The 23,126-nt window shown below is 47.6% G+C and overlaps 2 long non-coding RNA genes across 2 annotated transcripts in view; both read right to left on the reverse strand.

Moving 5' to 3' along the window:
• The window catches only part of LOC140622346 (uncharacterized), a 217,160-nt gene extending 196,193 nt beyond the window's left edge, over positions 1-20,967 (reverse strand). The window contains exons 1-3 of the long non-coding RNA XR_012022130.1: positions 20,844-20,967; positions 16,804-16,925; positions 1,087-1,210 (exon numbers count right to left, since the gene is read on the reverse strand). This is a non-coding gene — a long non-coding RNA (uncharacterized lncRNA). The remainder of the gene's footprint in view (positions 1-1,086; positions 1,211-16,803; positions 16,926-20,843) is intronic.
• On the reverse strand, positions 12,632-13,776 carry LOC140622477 (uncharacterized). Its single transcript, XR_012022240.1, has 2 exons — positions 13,408-13,776; positions 12,632-13,244 (listed from the first exon to the last, which is right to left on the reverse strand). It is a non-coding gene; the product is annotated as an uncharacterized lncRNA (long non-coding RNA).
• Positions 20,968-23,126: the final 2,159 nt, after the last annotated feature.

The following is a 23,126-nucleotide window of genomic DNA, read 5'->3' on the forward strand; positions in this document are numbered from 1 at the left end:
CCTTTTCAGTAGGAGTTTGTTTTCAATGTTACAAAGCCCAGGCATTTTGCCCAGAAGACAATAGCAAATACGTTGGTTTGCTGGGATGCAAAGTTAATGGAAATTCAAACCAACGTTTTTCTGTAGAGAATCACAGACCTAATCAGAAACTTAAATGTTCTGTTCATTGGTAACTCAGAGAGACTGATTCTAATGCGTAGCCACAGGCACGTCTGGGTGAATAGCCTACGGACTCCCTATGTTATAATGTTCAAGTAGTTGGACGTTATGGAGAGAAGTATAAATAAGGTTTTCTACAGTTCTCAAAAAATGATGTGTGGGCTTTGGGGCGTATGCATAAGGATGAAGTCAACAAGCTCATGTCCTGCTGTCTTACTACCTGATATCAACCCTGCAGCTCCATCTGGGGAAGGCTCCTGTCTGTATGGAAGGCTGTTTAATGGATAGCTATGGATTTGTGGTTATTAATGTGCCTCGGTTTAAATATCATGAAATAAATAAGTAGGTCATTATTGACTTAAATACTCTTCAGTAAATGTAATAGTATAATTGTGATTGAGTTGCATGAACTTTTTACATTTTATTGTTAAATATAAGCAAGTTATTCATCTTAATTTCTATGTTGTGAAAAATAACTTGTCTTCTCACAGAAAGAGGTGCTTATTTTAAACTTTTTGTACTTATAATGTATCCATTTCCTAAGTCCTTGATTTAGTCACCTTCCAAAAATTATATTTGACAAATGCTTTACGGGAAAGAAAGGGCTGGCCGCTGTGTTGTTCTATCAGCTTCTTCTATCACCTCTATAGCCAGTGACCTGCATTAGATTCTGTGTGTCTAAACTCTTAGAGTGGCTTGTTTCCCCAGTTGGACCCTGATGACTGGTACACCGTACAAACCACATGCTGCAGGAATGTTCCCTTGGCATCTGGTCCCAGGCCTGGCACATGGCAGGTCCACAGCGACTGTCTGGGTTTCCTATTGCTGTGTAACAACACAGATATTACAGTTCTAGAGGTCAGAAGTCTGACTAGGCCTCACTGAGCTCATATCAAGGAAGCTCTATGGATGAAGCCATTTTCTTACCTTTTTCAGATTTTCCAGCCTGTATTCCTTGGTTTGTGGCCCCATAGTATATCTTCATAGCCAGCGATGGTAGGTCCAGTCTTTCTCTTGATGTCACCACTCTGGTTCTGACTCTCCTGCTTCCCTGTGTGGGGACCTTCGTGATTCCACTACAGCCACATGGATAATCCTAGATAGTCTCTATTTTTGAAGGTCTGCTAATCAGCAAGCTTCATCCCATCTGCAACTTTAGTCCCCCCCTTGCTGTGTAATAGAACATAGTCATAGGCTCAGTTGTTTCTAAACCAGTGTAAATACCCTTAGATAGTCATTTCTTGGTTATGATAAAACATACTGATTAAGTTAGGGAAACACTTGTAGTTCTTATCTCCTCGTGTAATAACTCCTACTTTGGACATAACCTAAATCACTGACTCCATCAACAATGTTTATTGAGTTCCTATTTTGTGCCCCTGCTGCTTATCTAAGAATCAGCATGTGCATCTTCTAAACATTGGTCTCACAGTGGGAAAGTTTTCTTAAAAATTTTGCATAAGAATGTTTATTGCAGCATTATTTATAGGTTTTCCAGGATCCAACATAGCTCCTGGCATATAGTCTTCAATGAGTGAAATAGACAGATGAACAAACCAACAAAACAAACCAACAGCTAGTAGATGCAGAAAGAATCAGAAAATCACCATTGGTAAATAAGACAGGACTGATAGGGTTCACACAATCACCACTGGGTGCTGCATGTGTGATAAACAAGGTGACCCATCATCTCTAAGGCTCTTCCTTAAGACATTCATTAATTCGCTCCGGTGGAGAAACCTGGGGAAACCTGGCAGACACCATTTTAACTAAGTGACACAAATATTTCTAGTAACAGGACGAATCGGCGTTGTTTACCACCTGAGAAGACATATGGAGCAAACGAACAGCATCACTTCTGTGGTGTGAACAACATTTTGTAGAGTAATGGTCTATATTCTACCAAAACATCAAGGTCACTGACAAGAAAAGGGTCAGCAGCTGGCCTGCAGCCCATTTTCCCCTCTCTACTAGGGAACGCGGTGTGTGTGGGGGGGACTTGCTCAAATCCCCTTGTGATCCTCCCAATGACATCTCCCAGCAAATCCACGAATTCACTTTTCTATGGAATGCTGATAACAGGATGTTCCTGGCCTGTCTGGAATTGGTTATGGTAAAGAAATCTGAAATTTATGAATTTATGCAGCATAGTTGTTTGAAAAATATCACATAAGGTGTGTAATTACACAAGTATAGAGCTTCTGCAATTGAAACAGCTCATCCTTTTGTGTTGAGCAATGGATCACGTGCACAACTCAGACCTGGGGTTAAATGTGAGCTGGATATTACTGTCACAAGAGGGGCCTGGGAAGCATCATCAGCAATCCTGATTTCCTCATGTTTCACCTATTATCATTACTAAAGCTTAGTTCTGGGTAATATCTTTGATTTTGTGGCTCTGATGATCCAACCCTCTGTTCTGTCATGAAGGAGAAGGACAGACTGGGGAAGTGCTGAGTATGGAGAGGGGGTAAGGTGGGTGGGGGATGGGGTGACTGGGTGAAGGGCACTGAGGAGGACATGTGATGAGATGAGCACTGGGTGTTACACGATATGCTGGCAAACTGAATTTAAATAAGATCTAATTAGGGACGCCTGGGTGGCTCAGTGGTTGAGCTGCCTTTGGCTCAGGGCTTGATCCTGGGATCCCGGGGTCCTGGGATCCAGTCCCCCATTGGGTTCCCTGCAGGGAGCTTGCCTTTCTGCCTCTCATGAACAAAAAAAATCTTAAAGAATAAACAAAAATAAACCATAATTCAAAAACTTTTTAAAATTACAAAAAGAAAGAAGGAGGATAAAAGAACACAGGCTAACTAAATGTGTGATCTCAGATCAGATTCTGGACCAAAGAGGAAAAGGAAAGAGAAGTTTCTTGCTTATTTCTTTAAATATTAAAGGAGTTTATTAGGGAACTGGGGAATTTGCATGGAATCTGTGGACTAGATGTCAGTACTTTAACAATATTAAGGTCTTAATTTTGATGGGTTTGCTATAGCTATTTAGGAGAGGGTCTGCGTTTTTAGGGATCTTAGGACAAACTGGTCATCATGCCAGTAACCTACTCTTAAAGGATTCAGAAATAAGTTATATATACACAAAGAATAATAAGGTAAATGTGCTAAACTGTTAGCAACTGAGGAATCTCAATGCAGGTAGCATATCTACTATTTTTAAACTTTTCTGTAAATTTGAAATTATTTCAACTTAAACTAAAACATAAAGATGTAATAAGCATGTTGAGGCAAAAAAGTACGAGGGGTGCCTGGGTGGCTCAGTCAATTAAGTATCTGTGACTCTTGATCTCAGCTCAGGTCTTGATCTCAGGGTCATGAGTTCAAGACCCATGTTGGGCGTGGAGCCTACTTAAAAAAATAATAAATTAGACATTAAGGATTAGGCTTTTTAAGTGAAAACTTGTTAAAAGAACATATTAAGTGTAAATTGAAATTTATAATAACCAAGACATCAGACTTTAAAAGTTTAAGTCAGGGCAGCCTAGGTGGCTCAGTGGTTAAATATTAAATAAAAAATATTTTAAAAAATGAAGCAATGATATGATTTTATATTAAATGACAGAAAGCTCTTCATTAAGAAAAAATATTTTATTTTTTTTGTAGATTTTATGTATTTATTCATTCATGAGAGACACAGAGAGAACGAGAGGCAGAGACACAGGCAGAGGGAGAAGCAGGCCCCATGCAGGGAGCCCGACGTGGGACTCGATCCCAGGTCTCCAGGATCACGCCCCGGGCTGAAGGCAGCGCTAAACCGCTGAGCCATCCGGGCTGCCCAAGAAAAAAAAATATTTTAAAGTTTACATACTATGATCTCAGGGTAAAAAAAATTTAATGTGTCTATATTCAGCCACATAGATAGAACAGCAGGAGTATATACACCAAATATTAACAGTGGTTATGTTCTGGTAGTATTTCAGATGATAGTGTTTTTTTCCCCTCGTTTTCATTTTCTCGTTTTTTAATGGTAAAATATATATAGTTTCTAAAATATGAAGCGATAAAAGGATATTTATGACTATGTAGAGGTGAAGTGGAATAGTTCATGATCCTTTTGGTAATTAGGAGGCTAGATCATCTGCTCAAAGGGACGGTAGGGGTGGATGAATTAAAAACAGTGAAAAGATTTGAAACTGTTCTTGTCAGCAGTGTGTTAAGGGAGCAGAGTATGGAAAGACCTTGGATTTGGAATTGAAACAATTCAAGACCCATCTCTGCCATTTTGTCTCGTCTGAGCTTTATCTTGCTGATCTCTTCTTTGTAAGAAAGATCCCCCAAAATAAAAGAGTTAAGCTGAATTATGCTTTATAGATGGAAGCACTTAGTAACATACCACAACAATCCTGGAAACTGTGACTTAAAGAAGGTAGCATGAGTTCGTAGTGGTTTAGAACTTGGCACAGTTGCACAATTTGGCAACATTTCACTTGTTGATTGAATGGATGTGTATTGAGAGTAGAAAGTGCCGATCTGTAGAGGTGAAAGATGCAGTCCTGGCCCTTTAGGTTCTTACAGACTAAGGGGAAGACAAGTGATGAAAGTATAATATGCAAAGGGCCATGATGGAGCTGTGTTTAGGAATCTGGAGAATACAGAGAAAGGGTGCCCCATTTAAAAGGAGAGGACTTTTGAGTTATCTTGAAGAATGAGGAGTTGGCAAGATGTAGAGGATGGGGACCAGAATGGGGAAAGATATTCCAAGGAAAGGGAGCTGCATGTACAGAAATTCAAGAAGTGTGTTATATTAAGGGTCATATTGACAAACCTAAGAGCCGAAGTAACCCATCAAGACCACTCATATAAGATGGAGTTGAGTTGGGACTTCAGGTAGGTCTTTGGGACATGAGAATACTAGTTTCCTTGAGGTGGTATAGCTATTGTCTAGAGGTGGGGAGGAATCCATCCCACTTTGTTTTGTGTGGGTTAGTATAGTAGATCAGCTATGGGAATGTTGCAGTTGAACTTTTTACATGGTTATTTTGAATAACTTTTGCTTGAGCACATTATGATTGCAGGTATTCATAATCTTGCTTTTGCAAATGTGTGATTTGTGGCAAATATTTTCACACTTAAACTTTTTTAAAAAATATTTTATTTATTCATGAGAGACACAGAGAGAATGAGAGGCAGAGACACAGGCAGAGGGAGAAGCAGGTTCCATGCAGGGAGGCCGACGCAGGACTCGATCCCAGGACCCCAGGGCCACGACCTGAGCCAAAGGCAGATGCTTAACTACTAAGCCACACAGGTGTCCCAAATCATTGCTTTAATAGTTTCAACATATTCTATTACATAATTAAACAATGCCTTATTCTTGGACATTTAGATTACATTTAACTTCTTGATGTTATAAACAATACTGTGGTGAAAATCTGTCCATTTTGACATAATTTGTAGGTCTCAATACAAACTTTTTATATTAATAATAAATACCAGTTAGATGCCTAAACAATTCAGCTCAAATAGAGCTAAATATCTAGGTTGGAATTATTCTACTGCTGTCTATTTTGGATTTTTATTTCCCACATCATAGCCTCCATAAATTGCACGGCAGATACAGAAATCTCAAACTGAGTTAGAGTTTGCAATCACTACATCTTAAATAATAATTATTTTGAGTTCAATAATGACCATTCTCCTATTTACAAGTCTACCCAAAGAATAGGTGCCATAATACATCTAACATTTACATAGCAAAGCTCTCTCATGTTATCTTCACAGTTCTGTATGGATGAGAAATTAGATATTATAAACTCATTTACAAGAAAGGAAACTTAATCTCAGTGATTTCCAAAGTCATACAGCAGATGTGTGGCTCCAACTCAGCCTGATTCCATAATCTAAACTATTACTCTTCTTCCTTATAACACATCCCTGGATCTAGATACATCTTTTGGGTCACTGTTGAAATTCTTACTTTCATTTACTAGTAACGCATCCCGAAATGTCCCACCAAAATCAACGTTCTGCAGCACACTATGTTCTGGAAGTACTTGTTCTATAATCCCTGGTTTATGTAAAAGGGCTCTGCCAATAGAGATTTTTATTTAAAAATGATTTTAGATAAATTAGAGTTTCATTATTGTATTTGGCAATCTCACAAATAGCATGCATAATGCATTAGTATATGGATCTCATGTCTTAAATCCTAATATAGGTAATTTTTAAAAGAAAATTTGTTTCAGGAATACCTGGGTGGCTCAGGAGGTTGAGGGTCTGCCTTCAGCTCAGGGTGTGACCAGGTCCTGGGATCGAGTCCCACATCAGGCTCCCTGTGAGGAGCCTGCTTCTCCCTCTGCCTGTGTCTCTGCCTCTCTCCTGGTCTCTAATGAATAAATAAAATCTTAAAAAAAAGAAAATTTGTTTTTGGAAGTTTCCTTGAAAGTTATACATGGTAATACGGCCATCGCTTTCAGTTAAATATTAACATCAAAACAAGAGCTCCCTATTATTATTAGAGAGAAGAGTAAAATTTGATCCTCTTCAGGTCTTACATTTTCATTATTTGTGAGAATTTGATCATAGTTAGAAATTTGTCTCAAGAAAAAAAAAAGAATATACGAAGAATATGATATAAATAAGATGTCATAGAGACCTTTAAATGGCCATATAACTATATTTACCTGTCCTCTTCTAAAGAATCTTTCAGGAGAGAGAACTGAAATGTAAATTTCTCTGTAATACTCAGATGTCCACAAACAAAAGAAACCTTATTACTATATACATGTGGCAAAGGGGAATTCTAAAACAATATACTGATTTCTATACCCCAGTGGAGAGAATGGGGGGGGGGGGGGGCGGAATCCCAAACCTGGTCAGCTAATTTCTCCAAATGTCTGTTTCTATATAATACTTAAGTGAGAAACAAAACCAGATTCAAAGTTGAACTCTTTACATTGGGTCTGTTCTAACATTACGTAGCAGCCTATCATTCAAGTCTTTTTAAATGTTCCAACAACCCCCCACTCAACAGATCAAAAATAAAACAATTTCCTAATTTATGTATCAGAATAAAACATAGCAGAGCACAAAGGGTGGGAAGAAGGAAATACTGGTATAAACATATAACCAACCCCCCTACTGGGAGCTGATGATTTCCTACTGACCCTGAAGCTGAGCCTCACTTATTTTAGTATATTCAGCAACAAAATTGTATCATACAAGAACCCTGAATTCAACATACAAGAAAGTTACTTGTGTTTAGATCACATCTAAATCTAAACGTCTAAGTCCGACAAGATTTTTGTGTATTAAACGATATTTAGAGGTACCAAGTATTCTAGAAGCACGTGCATTAAGCTAGCCAGTTAAACACCCTACACATTTCCAGCTTGAACGTGCGTCATGCTGTCGGGTGACGCGGAGGCCACCACGTCGCGGGTTGGCTCGGGCAGCCGCGGCGCTCGTTGGGCCCCGATGCTTCGGCCGCTTGTGCCTCCTCGTCCCCTCAGGCAGCCGCCGCGGGAGGGAGCGAGCCTCCGAGGACACAGCTGCACGTCGGCGGCCTCATTTGACCCACGTCCTTCAGGCCCAGACCTGCAATGCAGTCACACTGCTGGGCCCTGCTGTGACCCCGACATCCCCGTGCTGGGATGGAACCCCCACTGCGGAGCGGGCCTCTGGGGATGTCAGGGGCTCCTGAATGATGGAGGGGGTGAGGCTGCAGGGGATGTCGGGGGCACCTGAATGATGAGGGGGTGAGGCTGCAGGGCATGTCGGGGGCACCTGAATGATGGGGGGGTGAGGCTGCAGGGGATGTCGGGGGCACCTGAGTGATGGGGGGCGGCAGGGGATGTCGGGGACCCCTGAATGATAGGGGGCCACAGGGGATGTCAGGGGCACCTGTGGGGGCACCTGGCACTCCTGTGGCACAGCCCCACCCCGCGCTGCTCACAGGGCCACGAGCTTGCCAGCCCCCATCCCGGCACCCCTTGGAGGCCTGGCAGCTGGCCTGTGCTCGGGGTGGGGTGGCTTTAGGGGTATCTGCTCACCGGGGCTGCCCCCGCTGTGGGGGGGGGGTTGGGGGGAGCAGCCCCAGGCCGACCCCTTGGCCCTACCCGCGACCTCTGCACCCCGGAGCTGACCCCGTGGTGGACCTGGAGGCTCAGGCAAGGTCATCGTTGCAACAGGAAGACCTCGACTGACCTGCATGTCTGGTTTTTTACAAAACGTGTTGTGCCCATGTGCGGCGGCGCCCAGGGCCCGGACCAGGTGGGGGTGACTCGTGGGCGTGCAGCGCGGCCTGCTGCCCCTGCAGCGGCGTCGGGGCCCTCGAGGGTAGGCTCCAGCCTCCGGCCTCCGGCCTCCAGCCTCCAGCCTCCAGCCTCCGGCCGCCGCAGCCCGGCCAGCCCGGGTTCTGAGCGGTTCCCAGCCTTCCCCCCTGAGGCCAGCACGGGGCCCGGCACGTGGCAGGCGCTGCGGAAGCGGGAGACCGAGGGGGAATGAGGCCGGTGCGTCCCGGGGAGCCTGCGGGGGGCCGGGGCGGGGGCGGGGGGCGGTGGCGCCTGGGCCAGGCCCACTGCCCCGCAGCCTCCCGGCCCTGTCCCCGCTGCTGCCTGCAGGCGCCCCTGCCCCGGGCACACACCGGGCCGCCGTCCCAGCAGCGGGGAGGGCGGTGAGCAGACGGCGGGAGGGAGCCAAGGCTCGGCCCCGATGCGCCGGGCGCCTGGGTGCTGGGCTGCCCCGGTCCGTCTGCTCACCGCCCCTGGGGAGCCGAAGCTCAGCACCTCGGCCTTGCGATGGCCCCGCGTGGGGAGAAGCCCCCTGGGATGGCTGCTGCGTCCCGGCCCCAGCTGGTCTCCCTGGCCGCTCCGCTTCCACAGGAAATACGGAAAGTAGCAACTTGAGCCTGGGGCCTGGCCTGGACTGAGCAAGGGGTGGGGGGCCGCGGCGGGGCGAGTCCCCCCTGGAGCCCTGCCCGGGGTGCTGGTAGCAGCCGGAGGCACCGGCATAGGGCTCTATTGATAGTCAGTTTATGCATTTGCTTGGAGTTTACACTAACCTATATTTAAGGTATATGATAAAGATAATTTAGGTTGACATAGTGAGATACAAATTTTTTTCTTTAGAAATTGTCCATACATTATTCGCGCAGGAAATAGTGACCTGACACAAGACACCTGTCCTCAACTTCGCACTGTGGTGAGAGGTAACCAGGATAAACTGCACTTTACTATGAAAACCGACACCCACTTCCATCCTGCCAGGGTCTTGCATCGGTTGCCTCATTGTCAAGGGGACTTTACTTTCCCTGCTCACATCACAAGGATGTGGCGAGGACCAGGTATATGGAACTGTGTTGGGATCTGTAAGAGACACACTCCAGCCAGCCAGCCATCTGTCCATCCATCCGTCTGTTTGTCTATTTATTGCCTTTATTGAGCTTTCATTCACACTCACGCATGCCGATGCTCACAGAGCCCCGAAATCACAGTGTCCTCTTTTACAGACTAATAAATGGAACTTGAAGAGGTTAAGAGGTTTCCCCAAGGTCATGCAGCTGCCAGGCAGGTGCTGGCGTGACCATGTGTTGTGACAGGCACTGGATGGTGACTTCGGGTGTGTTAAAAGAAGGCCCCTTGTGGGTTGGGAAGGGGCAGGGATGGGCAGGCTTCTTCACTGCCCTGCAGCTTTCTCCCTAATGCACGAACCTCATTTGAGCTGTTCTGCTCCACTGCACACAGCCCAGAGGGCCATGAATAATGCGGGAGGAGCTGGGACCTCTGGGGGAAGCAAAGGGTCGGCTTTTGGGGGAGACAGGCCATATCAGCTGGGAGTACTGTTAAGTGAGGCCTGGGAAATGAGTCCCATTTTTAAAATGTCATTTCATAAACTCACCCTGGAAGCAAACGCATTCTCTGCCATGCGAGGAGCTCCATGTGGAGCAAAGCAAACGGTGGTGATGCTGGTGATAATGACCATTGACATTTATTGCTATTTTGGGCCAGACTTTATGCAGCATCCCAAAATAGGTATAAGTGCCAATTTTACAAAAAAGAAATGGGCTACACATTAAAAAATACATAAAAGTGTAGGTTGAGTGGGGGCCCTATCAGGAATAAATGTGTTTGTTTTTAATGTGCCAGAACATAATTAATATTAAATGACGTGTAAACTAACTAGGAAAACGTGGCTGTAGCCGGCCACAATCTACTCTTTTCCATCCAAGAGCAACAGCTCACCTCTGAAATTCATCAAAGTTCAGTTTGAACACAGAAGAGAGAAAACTGGAGGCAAGCATAACTTCAATATTTTCAGCATTACTTTTTGTTAATTTGACATTTCATGTTGCCCTTTTTATATTTTGGGGAGCTGTGTTTCCTGAAATATTCTCCCTTAAGAAGTACTGTCTTGTCAGGGTTCTCCCAAGAAGCAGAACCAATAGGATTTATGTGCGCTACCCATGTCATCTCTCTCGATCTACAGCGTCTCTATCTTTATCCTTCATCACTATCTGTATATGTGGATCGTGCCTCTCTCCCGCAGGCTGGAGACCCAGGAGACGTCATGCTGCAGCTTGAGTCCGAAGGTCAAGGTCGTCTGCCATCAGAATCCCCTTTCTCAGAGAGGTCAGTCTCATCTCTACTAAGACCTTCAACCAACTGCATGAGGCTCATCACACTGGAGAGCCTCCTCTGCTTTACTCAAAGTCTAATGATTTAAATGTTAATCACATCTAGAACATACCTTCACAGAGAAATCTAGAACAATGTTTGACTAAATAGGCCTAGCCAAGTTGGCACAAAATCAACCATCACAAGTGTCATTCATTTAAAATATATATATATTTGGTTTTTAAAATATTCTTGAACAAAAAGGATCCTGCATCTAGTCAAACATTTAGAGCTAACTTCTACTCTGCAGGTAGAAGGTCTAGTGAAACAGCAGTCCACAGACACCAGGTCCCAACTGGGGAATTCTGGGGGATGGGTACACCGCTCAGTCACTTGTGGCAGTGACAGCACAGATCCTGTCTCCACTCGGAGAGGGTGGGCGGGGAGAGAGGTCTAGGAGGCACAGAAACAAAATACAGCGTGTGCACCACGTTTGAGTCCTGATGGGAATAAAACCAACCATCAAGGGACCCCTGGGTGGCTTAGTAGTTGAGCATCTGCCTTTGGCTCAGCACATATCCCGGGGTCCTGGGATCGAGTCCCACATCAGGTTCCCCACAGGAAGCCTGCCTCTCCCTCTGCCTGGGTCTCTGCCTCTCTCTGTGTGTCTCTCATGAATAAATAAACTAAAAACAAAAAACAAAAACAAAAAAACAAAAAAAAAAAACCAACTGTGGAAGAACATTTTCTTTTTCAGAAATGGCAAGTTTAAATTTGAAATAAGCACAAACTGACGTTAAGAAATCATGGTGAGGGGATCCCTGGGTGGCTCAGCGGTTTAGCACCTGCCTTTGGTCCAGGGCGCGATCCTGGAGTCCTGGGATTGAGTCCCGTGTCGGGCTCCTGGCATGGAGCCTGTTTCTCCCTCCTCCTGTGTCTCTGCCTCTCCCCCCCCCCCCCCCCCGTCTATCATAAATAAATAAATAAATCTTAAAAAAAAAAAAGAAATCATGATGAATTTTCATAGGTGTGAAAATGCCACAAGTAAGAAAATGTTTTTTCTTTTAAAAGATTTTATTTGAGTGACAGCCAGAGCGAGCGAGCGAGCAAGAGAGAGCATGGGGAAGGGCATGGAGAAGGACAAGCAGACTCCCTGCTGAGGGCAGAATCTGACCTCAATCCCAAGACCCTGAGACCATGACCTGAGCTGAAACCAAGAGTCAGACAATCACCCAGGAGCCCCGGAAAATGCCTTTTTTATTTGAGATGCGACTGATGGTTTTCCAGGTGAAATGATGTGTTTAGGGTTTTCTTTGAAATTACTCCAGCAAAAAGAAAACTGAAGATCAGTGAAACAAGTATGGCAAAATGCTAATGATTGCCAAAGCTGGGTGACATGTATGAAGTCCACTGCTCTATTCTGTGTATGTGTAGATGTTTTCATCAATAAAAGTATACAATAAATAAACCTATTAAATATTAAGAATTTGCATGTTTACATATATAAATATAAATAAGCCTATTAAAACATGATGCTGATTTTCCATATAAAAAAGCTTACATAACAATTTGAATTTGTGTTGGTAAAATTGTATTTATTGTTGAAATTCTTTTCAGCATCTTCCAAGTGCACCTTATACTTTATCTGTATGCAAGATAAAAGTCGTCTACTTCCTCAGTTGTTACATTAATAAGCCAGCTGTTCCTTCTGCATTCCCATCTCTGCTCTAGGACAGAAGTCTCAACAGGGCAGAATTTCAGTGATGCACCCTAACACCTCTAACACTAATATTTGTTGAATGAATAATTGTTTTTCTTGCCAGAAAATACTCTGAGTCGTGAATAGTCATTTCATAAATTTGAACGATGCTTCCATTCAACAATGGAATGATGAGCCAGTGCAACTTTTCAGTAATTAATGCATGAATATAGCATTAGTTTTGCATCTTTTCAGAATTTTTTTTTTATAGTCCATACATTTTACAAGCCTGATAATATAGTATGACCACACATTAAGATTACTGGCAGGTTACAAAAGATTCACATTAAGTCGTCGCAAAAGCATATTCATGAAACTCCGCAGAAAATATTCAAAAATGTCTTGCACTTTTCTCAAGTACAACCTGACACGCGGCACAGTTCGATAGCGCGAGGCCGCCTGGGGGTCCGGCCGGGGGGGGGGTCCACTCCTTGGGACTCGCGTCCTCTAGAACATGGTGTTTTGTCAGGAAACCCAGGGCGTGGGTTACAGTCTGCAAAGCCCAAATCAACATCTGATGAAAACTGGCTTCTGAGCAAACAAGAAATGGTTTTTGAAGAACAGAATTCTTTACTGGTCGCTTCCGGGGCCCCGGAGCCCACGAAAATGGATTTTAGTGACTTAGGGCGGGTCACGGGGTTAACGGCCTCCTCGGGCGAGGGCGCCACGTAGATCCGTGAGAGGAAAGATAAAGTCTTCGAGCTGGGTTCTCCGCTTCCCAGGCAGGGCTGGAGGATTCGCAGGCCGGAAAGTGTAGACCTTGCAAGATAAAACGGTTATTTTACCAGCAAAACGGGTTTCCCCAGGAGCAGCAGAGGCGCTGCAGCCTGTAAGCGGCGGGCGGGAAACGCTTTTATATGGAGGGGGGTGGGCGGGGCTGTATGGAAGGACAGCCCATTGGAGGGCGGTGGCGGCTTCTCACTGGCTGCAGGTGATGGTGGTGGCTTCTCACTGGCTGCGTGTGGCGGCGGCTTCTCATTGGCTGAGCGTGGCGGAGGCTTCTCATTGGCTGCAGGTGATGGTGGTGGCTTCTCATTGGCTGAGCGTGGCGGCGGCTTCTCTTTGGCCACCGGTGACTGCGGCCCGCCCGGAAGTCTTGGCGCTTCCTGCCGCCCTGGGCCGGGTGAGGCCGGTTTCCCCTTGAGGCTGTCCCGACGGCAGTTCCCGCGAGGTCTCCTCGGCTCGGCTCCGGCTCCGGCTCCGGGGCAGCAGCAGGGGAGGCGCGGAGGCCCCGTGGAGCCCTGGCTTCCGGCCGGGCGGCGGAGCAGCTCGGGGCCTCGCCGCGGGGCGGGCAGGGGGAGCACGCGGCCTCCGCCTCGAGCTGTGCGGGTGGAGGCACCTGGGCCCCGAGCCCGTGGCGCGCCCGTCCCGCGGCCCCGTCTGCCTCCGGCCGGCCTCCCAGACGCCCCCCTGGGCCCGCCCGTGGCCGCCGCGGGAGCCCTCCCCGGCGCAGCGGCCCTCGGGGCCCCACGAGGACGAGGACGGCGGCGCGGCTCCGGCACGTCCTGCCCCCCGCGTGGCCCCGCGTGCCCGGCTGTGGCGGTGTCGGCCGCCGCCGCCTGCAGGTGGGACGAAGCCGCCCGTACCTCGACGCTCCTCGGCGGCCGCGGCTCCCCGTGGGTCGGGCCGTGGCTGCTGCGTCGTGTTCCGCGTCCCTGTCGGGCGGCTCGTGTCCTCGCCGCCAAACACGGGCCTGGGCCGAGGCCGAGGGCGAGGGCGGGCGCGTCGCCGGGATCAGCGCCCTCAGGACCCCGAGCGCCCTGCGACGCCCGCGCCTGCGCCTGCAGCCCCGGGAGTGGGGCCGGAGCCGGGCCCGTCGGGGGAAGCCCTGGCCTCGGCCTCGGGGATGCAGGGGTGAGGCCCCGCCGTGCAGCCCGCCCCGCCCCGCGGCTCCCTGCGCCCCACCCGGCCGAGGGCGGCGCTTGTCCCCTTGGCTGCGCCGCCGCCGGAGCCTCCCCCGGGGCTGGAGGCCGCGTGCCCAGCGCCGACCACGCCGGGCCGCCTGCGGGGGGCCGGGGCCAGCCTGAGCCGCCGGAAGGGCCCCGCCCCCGCCCCCGCGTGCGCCTGCCCAGGGCCTGACCGGTCGCCGCAGACCTGGGGCCGAGGCCGGACACGGATCCCTGAGAGGCCCCGTCGGCCGCCCCGGCCCCCGCGGTGTCCCCGAGCTGCCCGGCCTCTCCCAGCGCCCGGGGCGTGCCCGGCCCGTCCTCCCGCCCCGCCCTCGGGACCCTCCCGGGAGCCCGGAGTTCTCCGGAGGACACGCGGCCGCTCGCCCAGACCCGGTGCGCGCTGGTCGCCGCAGGTGCCCCCCCCGTGCCCGGCAGCCCGACCCCACGCGGGCCCCTGGACGTTCCCTCCGCCCCTCGTCCTGCGGGCCGCGGTGTCCCTGGGTCGGCGCAGGCTCCGCTCACCGCGGGTGCCTGGGGCCCGTGTGCCGGCGTCGCGGAGCCCCTGCCTGCTGGGAGCGCGGCTCTGGCGCCGGCAGGGGTCGAGAGCGAGGGCAGCCGCGGGGGGCTCGGCGGCTCCTGCGGCGGCTTCGTTCCAGCGACGAGGACGCAGCCCGCAGCGCAGACGCCGCCTTGGGGAGCGACGAGTCGGGGTCCCCCGTGGGTGCCGTGGGGGGCGCGAGCGGCCGCGTCTGGGTCCCGCCGGCTTGCTGCGGAGGCGCCTCCACCCCGGGGCGCCGCGCTCTGGGGCCCTCGTGCCCGCGGCCGCCGAGTGCTCCGCCGCCCCGTCCCGCTGCGGCCCGCGCAGGCCCCGCCCAGTCCTGTGCTCTGCCGGCGGCGGCCCGTGTCCGTCCTGACGCCCGCCCCGCGAGGGCCGCCCTGGGGACCCCGGGCCCGAGGCCGCCCTGGTGGATGAGGCCTCTTGGGATACGAACAAGATTCAGCCTCTGCAGAGGGCGGAAGTGGTTTTTCTGTTGAAACACGGAGCCCCTGCGGTAGCGCGTGCCCCGAGACTCTGCGCCCTTTGCTCCGCGTGCGCGGCGGGCGCTGCTGGGGCCTGCGGTCGCGCCCGCCGCTCCGTGCTGGCTGCCGTGTTTCCAGAAGGGTGAGCCTCCGTTCACATTTGATTGCTTTTTCTTGGTCCCACACGGTTCCCCCTTGTCCTTACTCCCACCCCAGGATTGTGTTTATTTCCTAGACAAAGTCACTTGTATCTTTGTTTCTCTGGTTCCCGCCAAGCGTTAGGAGCCCTGCCTTCCCTGCCCAGAGCACATGATCAAGATTTTTTTCCCCTGGCAAAATGCCTTTTGGAGTTGTTGTTTTCTTTCTTTCTTTTTTTTAAAGATCTGAAGCATTAAAAATGTAGTTATTTCAGCTTGAGAGTGGGGAGAGATCACAGATTGACTTTTAAGGTACTCTGAGAAAAGTGATGATTTGTCTCAATAGATAAATAAGCCCTTACCATACAAATAAAGATGCGGTGATCTTTCATGCCACCCCTTCTTTCCTAAAGAGGAGACCCAGCCTCTTCTGTGGCCACTCACCCAGTGGTGATGCATGTTCCTCCTGAACTGTCTGTTGTACTTCTGGTTTGGGAGGTGAAGATCTGTTACATTTGAGCCACCCAGAACCTGGATTCCTTGCTAAGGTACCAGCAATATATCTTACTTACTTACTTATTTATTTAAATATTTAATTTATTTATTCATGAGAAAGAGAGAGAGAGGCAGAGACACAGGCAGAGGGAGAAGCAGGCTCCATGCAGGGAGCCCGACGCGGGACTCAATCCCGGGTCTCCAGGATCAGGCCCTGGGCAGAAGGCAGCGCTCAACCGCTGAGCCACTCAGGCTGCCCAGTATATCATATTTAGAAAGAAAATGTTCAAGTGCCCAAAGGTAGTAAAAATGAAATACGGTATGCTAATATTGCTAATATTTCCATATACACAAAAGATATTTTTCCTTTGTACGTTTGTTTCCTTTCTTGTGTTTGATGGCTTATGGTATGACTTACACATACATCCCTGCCCCTGAGTCTCACACCTCCTGAAACAGATAGGACGCATGCAGCATCACCCTTGTGGGGAGAGGTGCTGCTCTTTGACTAGCAGGTGGCTGTCAGGGATGGACATCAAGGGTTTCTGACTCTGCCCTGTGTGACTCTCACCCACATGGCACTTTGGTTATAGAATTGTCTGAAAAATGGAAGGAATAGGTATAGAATACTTTATCCAACCAGAAGATTGACTTGATAATTAAAGATAAATTCAATAAGATTTGAAATGAAATGTTTTTTGAAAACCTCTGAGGCCCGGATTCTGCTATTACCATAACCACTGACAGGAGATAGATTTGGAAAATGTCATACAGTACCCGAAGAAGCAAGTCTCCTTCAGAAAACAGTTCTAGATTGACCTGTGGAGAGGCATGCTCACTTCCTCCTGGATTCATGGGTCGGTCAGCTGGGCAGTCTGCAATGCTGTCCTTTAGGGTGGCTGAGGAAGAGAAAATGTCATTGAAAGCAAATGTTTAATGTTCCTCTTTGGCTTAGCTCTTTTTTTGGTCTATTTTTTTATTGGAGTTTGATTGGCCAACATATACCATAACATCCAGTGCTCATCCCATAAAGTTCCCCCCTCAGTGCCCATCATTCAGTCACCCCGTCCCCCCACCCACCTCCCCTTCCACTACCCCTATTCACTTCCCAGAGTTAGGAGTCTCTGATGTTCCATCACCCTATCTGATATTTCCCACTCATTTTCTCCCCTTTCCTCTATAATCCCTTTCACTATTTTTTATATTCCCCATATGAGTGGAACCATATGATGATTGTCCTCCGATTGACTTACTTCACTCAGCATAATACCCTCCAGTTCCGTCCACGTCGAAGCAAATGGTGGGTATTTGTCATTTCTAATGGCTGAGGAATATTCCATTGTGTACATAAACCACATCTTCTTTATCCATTCATCTGTCGATGGACACCGAGGCTCCTTCCACAGTTTGGCTATTGTGGACATTGCTGCTAGAAACATCGGGGTGCAGGTGTCCCGGCGTTTCACTGCATCTGTATCTTTGGGGTAAACACCCAGCAGTGCAATTGCTGGGTCGTAGGGCAGGTCTATTTTTAACTCTTTGAGGAACCTCCACACAGTTTTCCAGAGAGGCTGCACCAGTTCACATTCCCACCAACAGTGCAGGAGGGTTCCCCTTTCTCCACATCCTCTCCAACATTTGTGGTTTCCTGCCTTGTTAATTTTCCCCATTCTCATGGGTGTGAGGTGGGATCTCATTGTGGTTTTGATTTGTATTTCCCTGATGGCAAGTGATGCAGAGCATTTTCTCATGTGCTTGTTGGCCATGTCTATGTCTTCCTCTGTGAGATTTCTCTTCATGTCTTTTGCCCATTTCATGATTGGATTGTTTGTTTCTGGGGTGTTGAGTTTAGTAAGTTCTTTATAGATCTTGGATATGAGCCCTTTGTCTGATTATGTCATTTGCAAATATCTTCTCCCATTCTGTAGGTTGTCTTTTGGTTTTGTTTACTGTTTCTTTTGCTGTGCAGAAGCTTTTTACATTGATTAAGTTCCAATAATTCATTTTTGCTTTTGTTTCCTTTGCCTTCATAGATGTATCTTGCAAGAAGTTGCTGTGGCCAAATTCAAAAAGGGTGTTGCCTGTGTTCTCCTCTAGGACTTTGATGGAATCTTGTCTCACATTTAGATCTTCCATCCATTTTGAGTTTATCTTTGTGTCTGGCGTAAGAGAATGGTCTAGTTTCATTATTCTGCGTGTGGATGTCCAATTTTCCCAGCACCATTTCTGAGTTCTCTATTCTGTTCCATTGATCTGTGTGTCTGTTTTTGTGCCAGTACCACACTGTCTTGATGACCACAGCTTTGTAGTACAGTCTGAAATCTGGCATTGTGATGCCCCCGACTCTGGTTTTCTTTTCCAATATTCCCCTGGCTCTTCGGGGTCTTTTCTGATTCTACACAAATCTTAAGATTACTTGTTCTAATTCTCTGAAGAAAGTCCATGGCATTTTGATAGGGATTGCATTGAACGTGAAAATTGCCCTGGATAGCATAGACATTTTCACCATATTAATTTTTCCAATCCATGAACATGGAATATTTTTTCATATCTTTGTGTCTTCCTCAATTTCTTTAAGTGTTCTGTAGTTTTTAGGGTATAGATCCTTTCCCTCTTTGGTTAGGTTTATTCCTGGGTATCTTACGCTTTTGGGTGCAATTGTAAATGGGGTTGACTCCTTAATTTCTGTTTCTTCAGTCTCATTGTTAGTGTATAGAAATGCCACTGATTTCCGGGCATTGATTTTGTATCCTGCCACACTGCCAAATTGCTGTATGAGTTCTGGCAATCTTGGGGTGGAGTCTTTTGGGTTTTCTATGTACAGTATCATGTCATCTGCAAAGAGGGAGAGTTTGATGACTTCTTTGCCAATATGAATGCCTTTTATTTCTTTTTGTTGCCTGATTGCTGAGGCTAGGACTTCTAGTACTATGTCGAATAGCAGTGGTGAGAGTGGACATCCCTGTCGTGTTCCTGATCGTAGGGGAAAGGATCCCAGTGTTTCCCCATTGAGAATGATATTTGCTGTGGGCTTTTCATAGATGGCTTTTTTAAAAATTTTTATTTATTTATGATAATCATCAGAGAGAGAGAGAGAGGCAGAGACATAGGCAGAGGGAGAAGCAGGCTCCATGCACCGGGAGCCCGACGTGGGATTCGATCCCAGTTCTCCAGGATCACGCCCTGGGCCAAACCGCTGTGCCACCCAGGGTTCCCCATAGATGGCTTTTAAGATGCTTAGGAATGTTCCCTCTATCCCTACACTCTGAAGAGTTTCAATCAGGAATGGATGCTGTATTTTGTCAAATGCTTTCTCTGCATCTATTGAGAGGATCATATGGCTCTTGTTTTTTCTCTTGTTGATATGATCTATCACGTTGATTGTTTTACGAGTGTTGAGCCAACCTTGCATCCTGGGGATAAATCCCACTTGGTCATGGTGAATTATCTTCTTAATGTATTGCGAGAGGACTCAGGCCCCCAGCTCTGCCCAGACCCGGGCCCGGACCAGCTGAGGATCAAGGTGTTCCCCAGGAAAGCAGTTCACAGCACACGACTGGTAGACAGCTGCTCTCCAGGGCAGCCCAGGGCCCATGTGTGCCCCTTCCCTTGGGCCATCCTGGGCAGGGGGTCAGAGCGAGGGCAAGGGTCTGAGGTCTCCACCACTGTCAGTGGCCTGCAGCACAGCCCAGTAGGTGGGGACAGGCCCGAACTAGCGACATGTGGGCAGGCTGCCTGGAGACAATGGGAGAGGCAAGCAGAGGACCCATTCAGGGTCTTCGAGGGCTGACAGGCCTGCAAAGGACCCCTGCCTCCCTCCCCGCAAAGGATCCCAGCCCCTGTGGGATTCATGTAGCCTAAAATTAACCATTTTAAACTGAGAAACCACCACCTCTCTCTCCATCCAAGATACTGTCCACACCCCCAAAAAGAAAGCCGGTGCCCATTTAGCGGCCCTCCCCGATGCCCTGACCCCAGCCCCTGGGGTCACAGTGGACCCCTGCATGGACAGTCCACCACACTGCTGTACGAAACTCCACAGATGCTGCTGCTTTGCAGTTACCCCTGCAGCTGGGTAATTTCATAGTTCTCAGTGTATTTTCAAGGTTGACTAGACCCATTTCATCTTTGAGTTTCTTTTCGAGCAGCTGTAACCGTCTGTCCCGTGTTGTTCAGGCCCAGAGTCTTCCTTGGGCTGTCTTCCTGTGTGGCTGCTTACTAGCTATGGAGGGGATGTGCTCAGCTGCATCACCCAGTTTACTGCGTACAAGTCCCAAGCACAGGAATGGGTTAGGACTAGCTCTCAGCAATGACACAGTGGATTAGCAGGTAGGACATGGAAGAGTAGACTGTGCCCGTTACATGGTAAGGAATTTTAGGAGAACAAGTGTCCCGGGAGATGATAAGAAATAGCCCAGTTCATAGCTTCAGAAAAATGAGCCCTTTGTTCTGAGCCAAAGCTCTGGAAGGTGGAGGAACATTTAATTTATCACAAGAAATGATAAAGCAAAGGAAGGAAAGAAGTTAGACCATCCGCTAGGACCTCTCCTCTGCACCTGCCATTCTGTGAGCCTGGTGGGAAGCCCGTGCCCGTCTCCTTCCACAGAGAGCAGAGCCCAGGGTCCATATGACAGGCTGGGCAGAGAGACACACCTGCAGTCTGGGTCACCTATTGAACCTGAGCTGAACGTGGGGCCTTCTTCCTGTGTCCGGGACCCAAACACTGCGGTGCTGCTTCTGCCTCACAGAAGGTCAGCGCTTAGAGCTTGTGGGTAAGCTCCTCTCGTAACTTGATCTGGAGCCACACAGCCGCTTACCTGCAAAGCAGCTCTTCACCTTCAGGTAGCCCACGACCAGCCTGAGGATGCAGAGCTTGTCAAACCGGTCTGCACGTCCTCGGGGAAAGGCAGCAAGGTGTCAGTTTGCTCAGCTCTGGATTCCGACGGTCCCGGTGCTGCTTCGAAGGGTTGCATTTGGCTCCCTCTGGAGGCTGTGGCTCAGGACTTGGCGGGGAGAGAGCAGCAATCATTCTCTACCTCCCTCTGTACCTTCACCTGAGTCACCCGCAGGGCTCCCAGGCCATGCTGGACACCATCTGGCCCCAGGTCCTGGTGCTTGGAGGCAGGGACCCTTGTCCTTCGGGTTCGGGTTCTGTCCTCACTGCCCTCCTGGCCAGCGGGCCCTACTCATACTGTGCACATGCGAGACCTGGTGGCCCTCAAGGCACTAGGGGCCCGGGACTGGCCATCCCCTCCCAACTTTCTGGTAGCCTGACATGTTTGCAACCATTTTTTAAAAAGATTTTATGTACTTATTCATGAGAGACACAGAGGCAGAGACACAGGGAGAGGGAGAAGCAGGCTCCCTGCGGGGAGCCCAACGTGGGACTCGATCCCAGGACCCTGGGGTCACGCCCTGGGCCGAAGGCAAGTGCCCAACTGCTGAGCCACCCAGGGGCCCCAACATCCATACATAAATTTTAAATGAGTAAATCTCCATACCACAATTAACACCGAAAAGGCTGAAGCTCCATTTAAGAAATTATAGTTTAAGAATTGAGCCTACACACACACACATTGACATACATCTACATGTATACTCTCTTTCTTTCTCTGCATGCACACACCCATGCACACCCCAGACCAATGTACATCATAATTACATTGTTAAAAACCAGGGATGGGGAGAGCCGAAGGAAAAAAGACCCATTTCATACAGACAAATAAAGACAGAATAAATGACTTCTTGTCAGAAAAAATGCAAACCAAAACACAACAGGGTGATATCTTTGATGTTCCAAAAGAAGGAAGCTGTTAACCCAGAATCTCGTATCTGGAGAAATGATCCTTCAAAATGAGGGCAAATTAAAGAAATTTTCAGACAAAAATTCAAAGATTGTATCTCCAGAAGATTTGAGCTACAAAAATATTAAAGAAATTTCTTCAAGCTGAAGAAAAATGGCACTAGGTAGAAATGTGGATCTCCACGAACGAATGAACAATGTTGTAGACAATAAAAAATTTAATGATTTTATTTAAATGGTAATTGTGTAAATAAAAAACAGTATTGCATCATGGGGTTTGCAACATATGTAGAAGTAGAATTTGTGAAAACAATAGCACAAAGGATGGGAAGTGGAATTATACTGTGAGGTGCTTATGTCGTCCATGAAGTAGTACAATATTATTTGAAAGTAGACAGTAATAAGTTAAGATGTGCATTTTATGCCTTATGGCAACCACTTAAAAAATAAAACAGAAGTACAGCTAATCTGTACTTATTAGAGGAGAAACATGAGATACTAAAGAAGAATGAAATCCAAAGGAAGTAAGGAAAAGAGGAAAAATAACAACAGATGGAACAAAGAGAAAACAGCAAGATGGCAGACTTAACCCTATTGATAGTGACAAAAATGTAAACAGAGGCTATCAGACTGACCTGATATATGGTGTCTGAAAGAAACCCAGTTAAAAGGTAAAGACACAGATTAAAGTGAAAAGATTGAAAAAAGACATACTATGTACACATTAGACATAGGAAATCTGGAGGTGCTGACAAGACTCACCAAAGAGAAAGATATTTTCATAATATTAAAAAGGTCATACCAATCATATATGCATTTAATAACAGAGTTTCAAATATGTGAAGCAAGAACTGCCATAACTGCCAGGAGAGACAGGCGAATCCATTAACTAGAGTTGGGGACTTCTGCGCTATTCTCTCAGTAACTAATAGGACAGATTGCTAGAAAATCAAGGACATACAAGACATGAACGCTATCCTCTAACTTGGTATGATTGACGTTTTTAAAACAGTGTACCCAACGACTGCAGAATATAGATTCTTTTCATGCACATGCAAAAATTCACCACAGGAGACCATAAAACAAGTCTTAGTACATTTAAATAGATTCAAATCACTTAATCATTTATCATAGAGTATATTCTCAGACCATAATGATATTTATGAATCAATAATTAAAACATATTTGAAAAATCCTCAAATATATGAAAATCAATACATTTTAAAATAACTCATGGGCCAAAGAAGAAATCACAGGGAAAATAAAAACATTTCTAAGTGGTAATGAAAGACAACAT

This window comes from Canis lupus, chromosome 31 (genome assembly GCF_048164855.1).
Source record: "Canis lupus baileyi chromosome 31, mCanLup2.hap1, whole genome shotgun sequence".
NCBI classification, from domain to species: domain Eukaryota; kingdom Metazoa; phylum Chordata; class Mammalia; order Carnivora; family Canidae; genus Canis; species Canis lupus.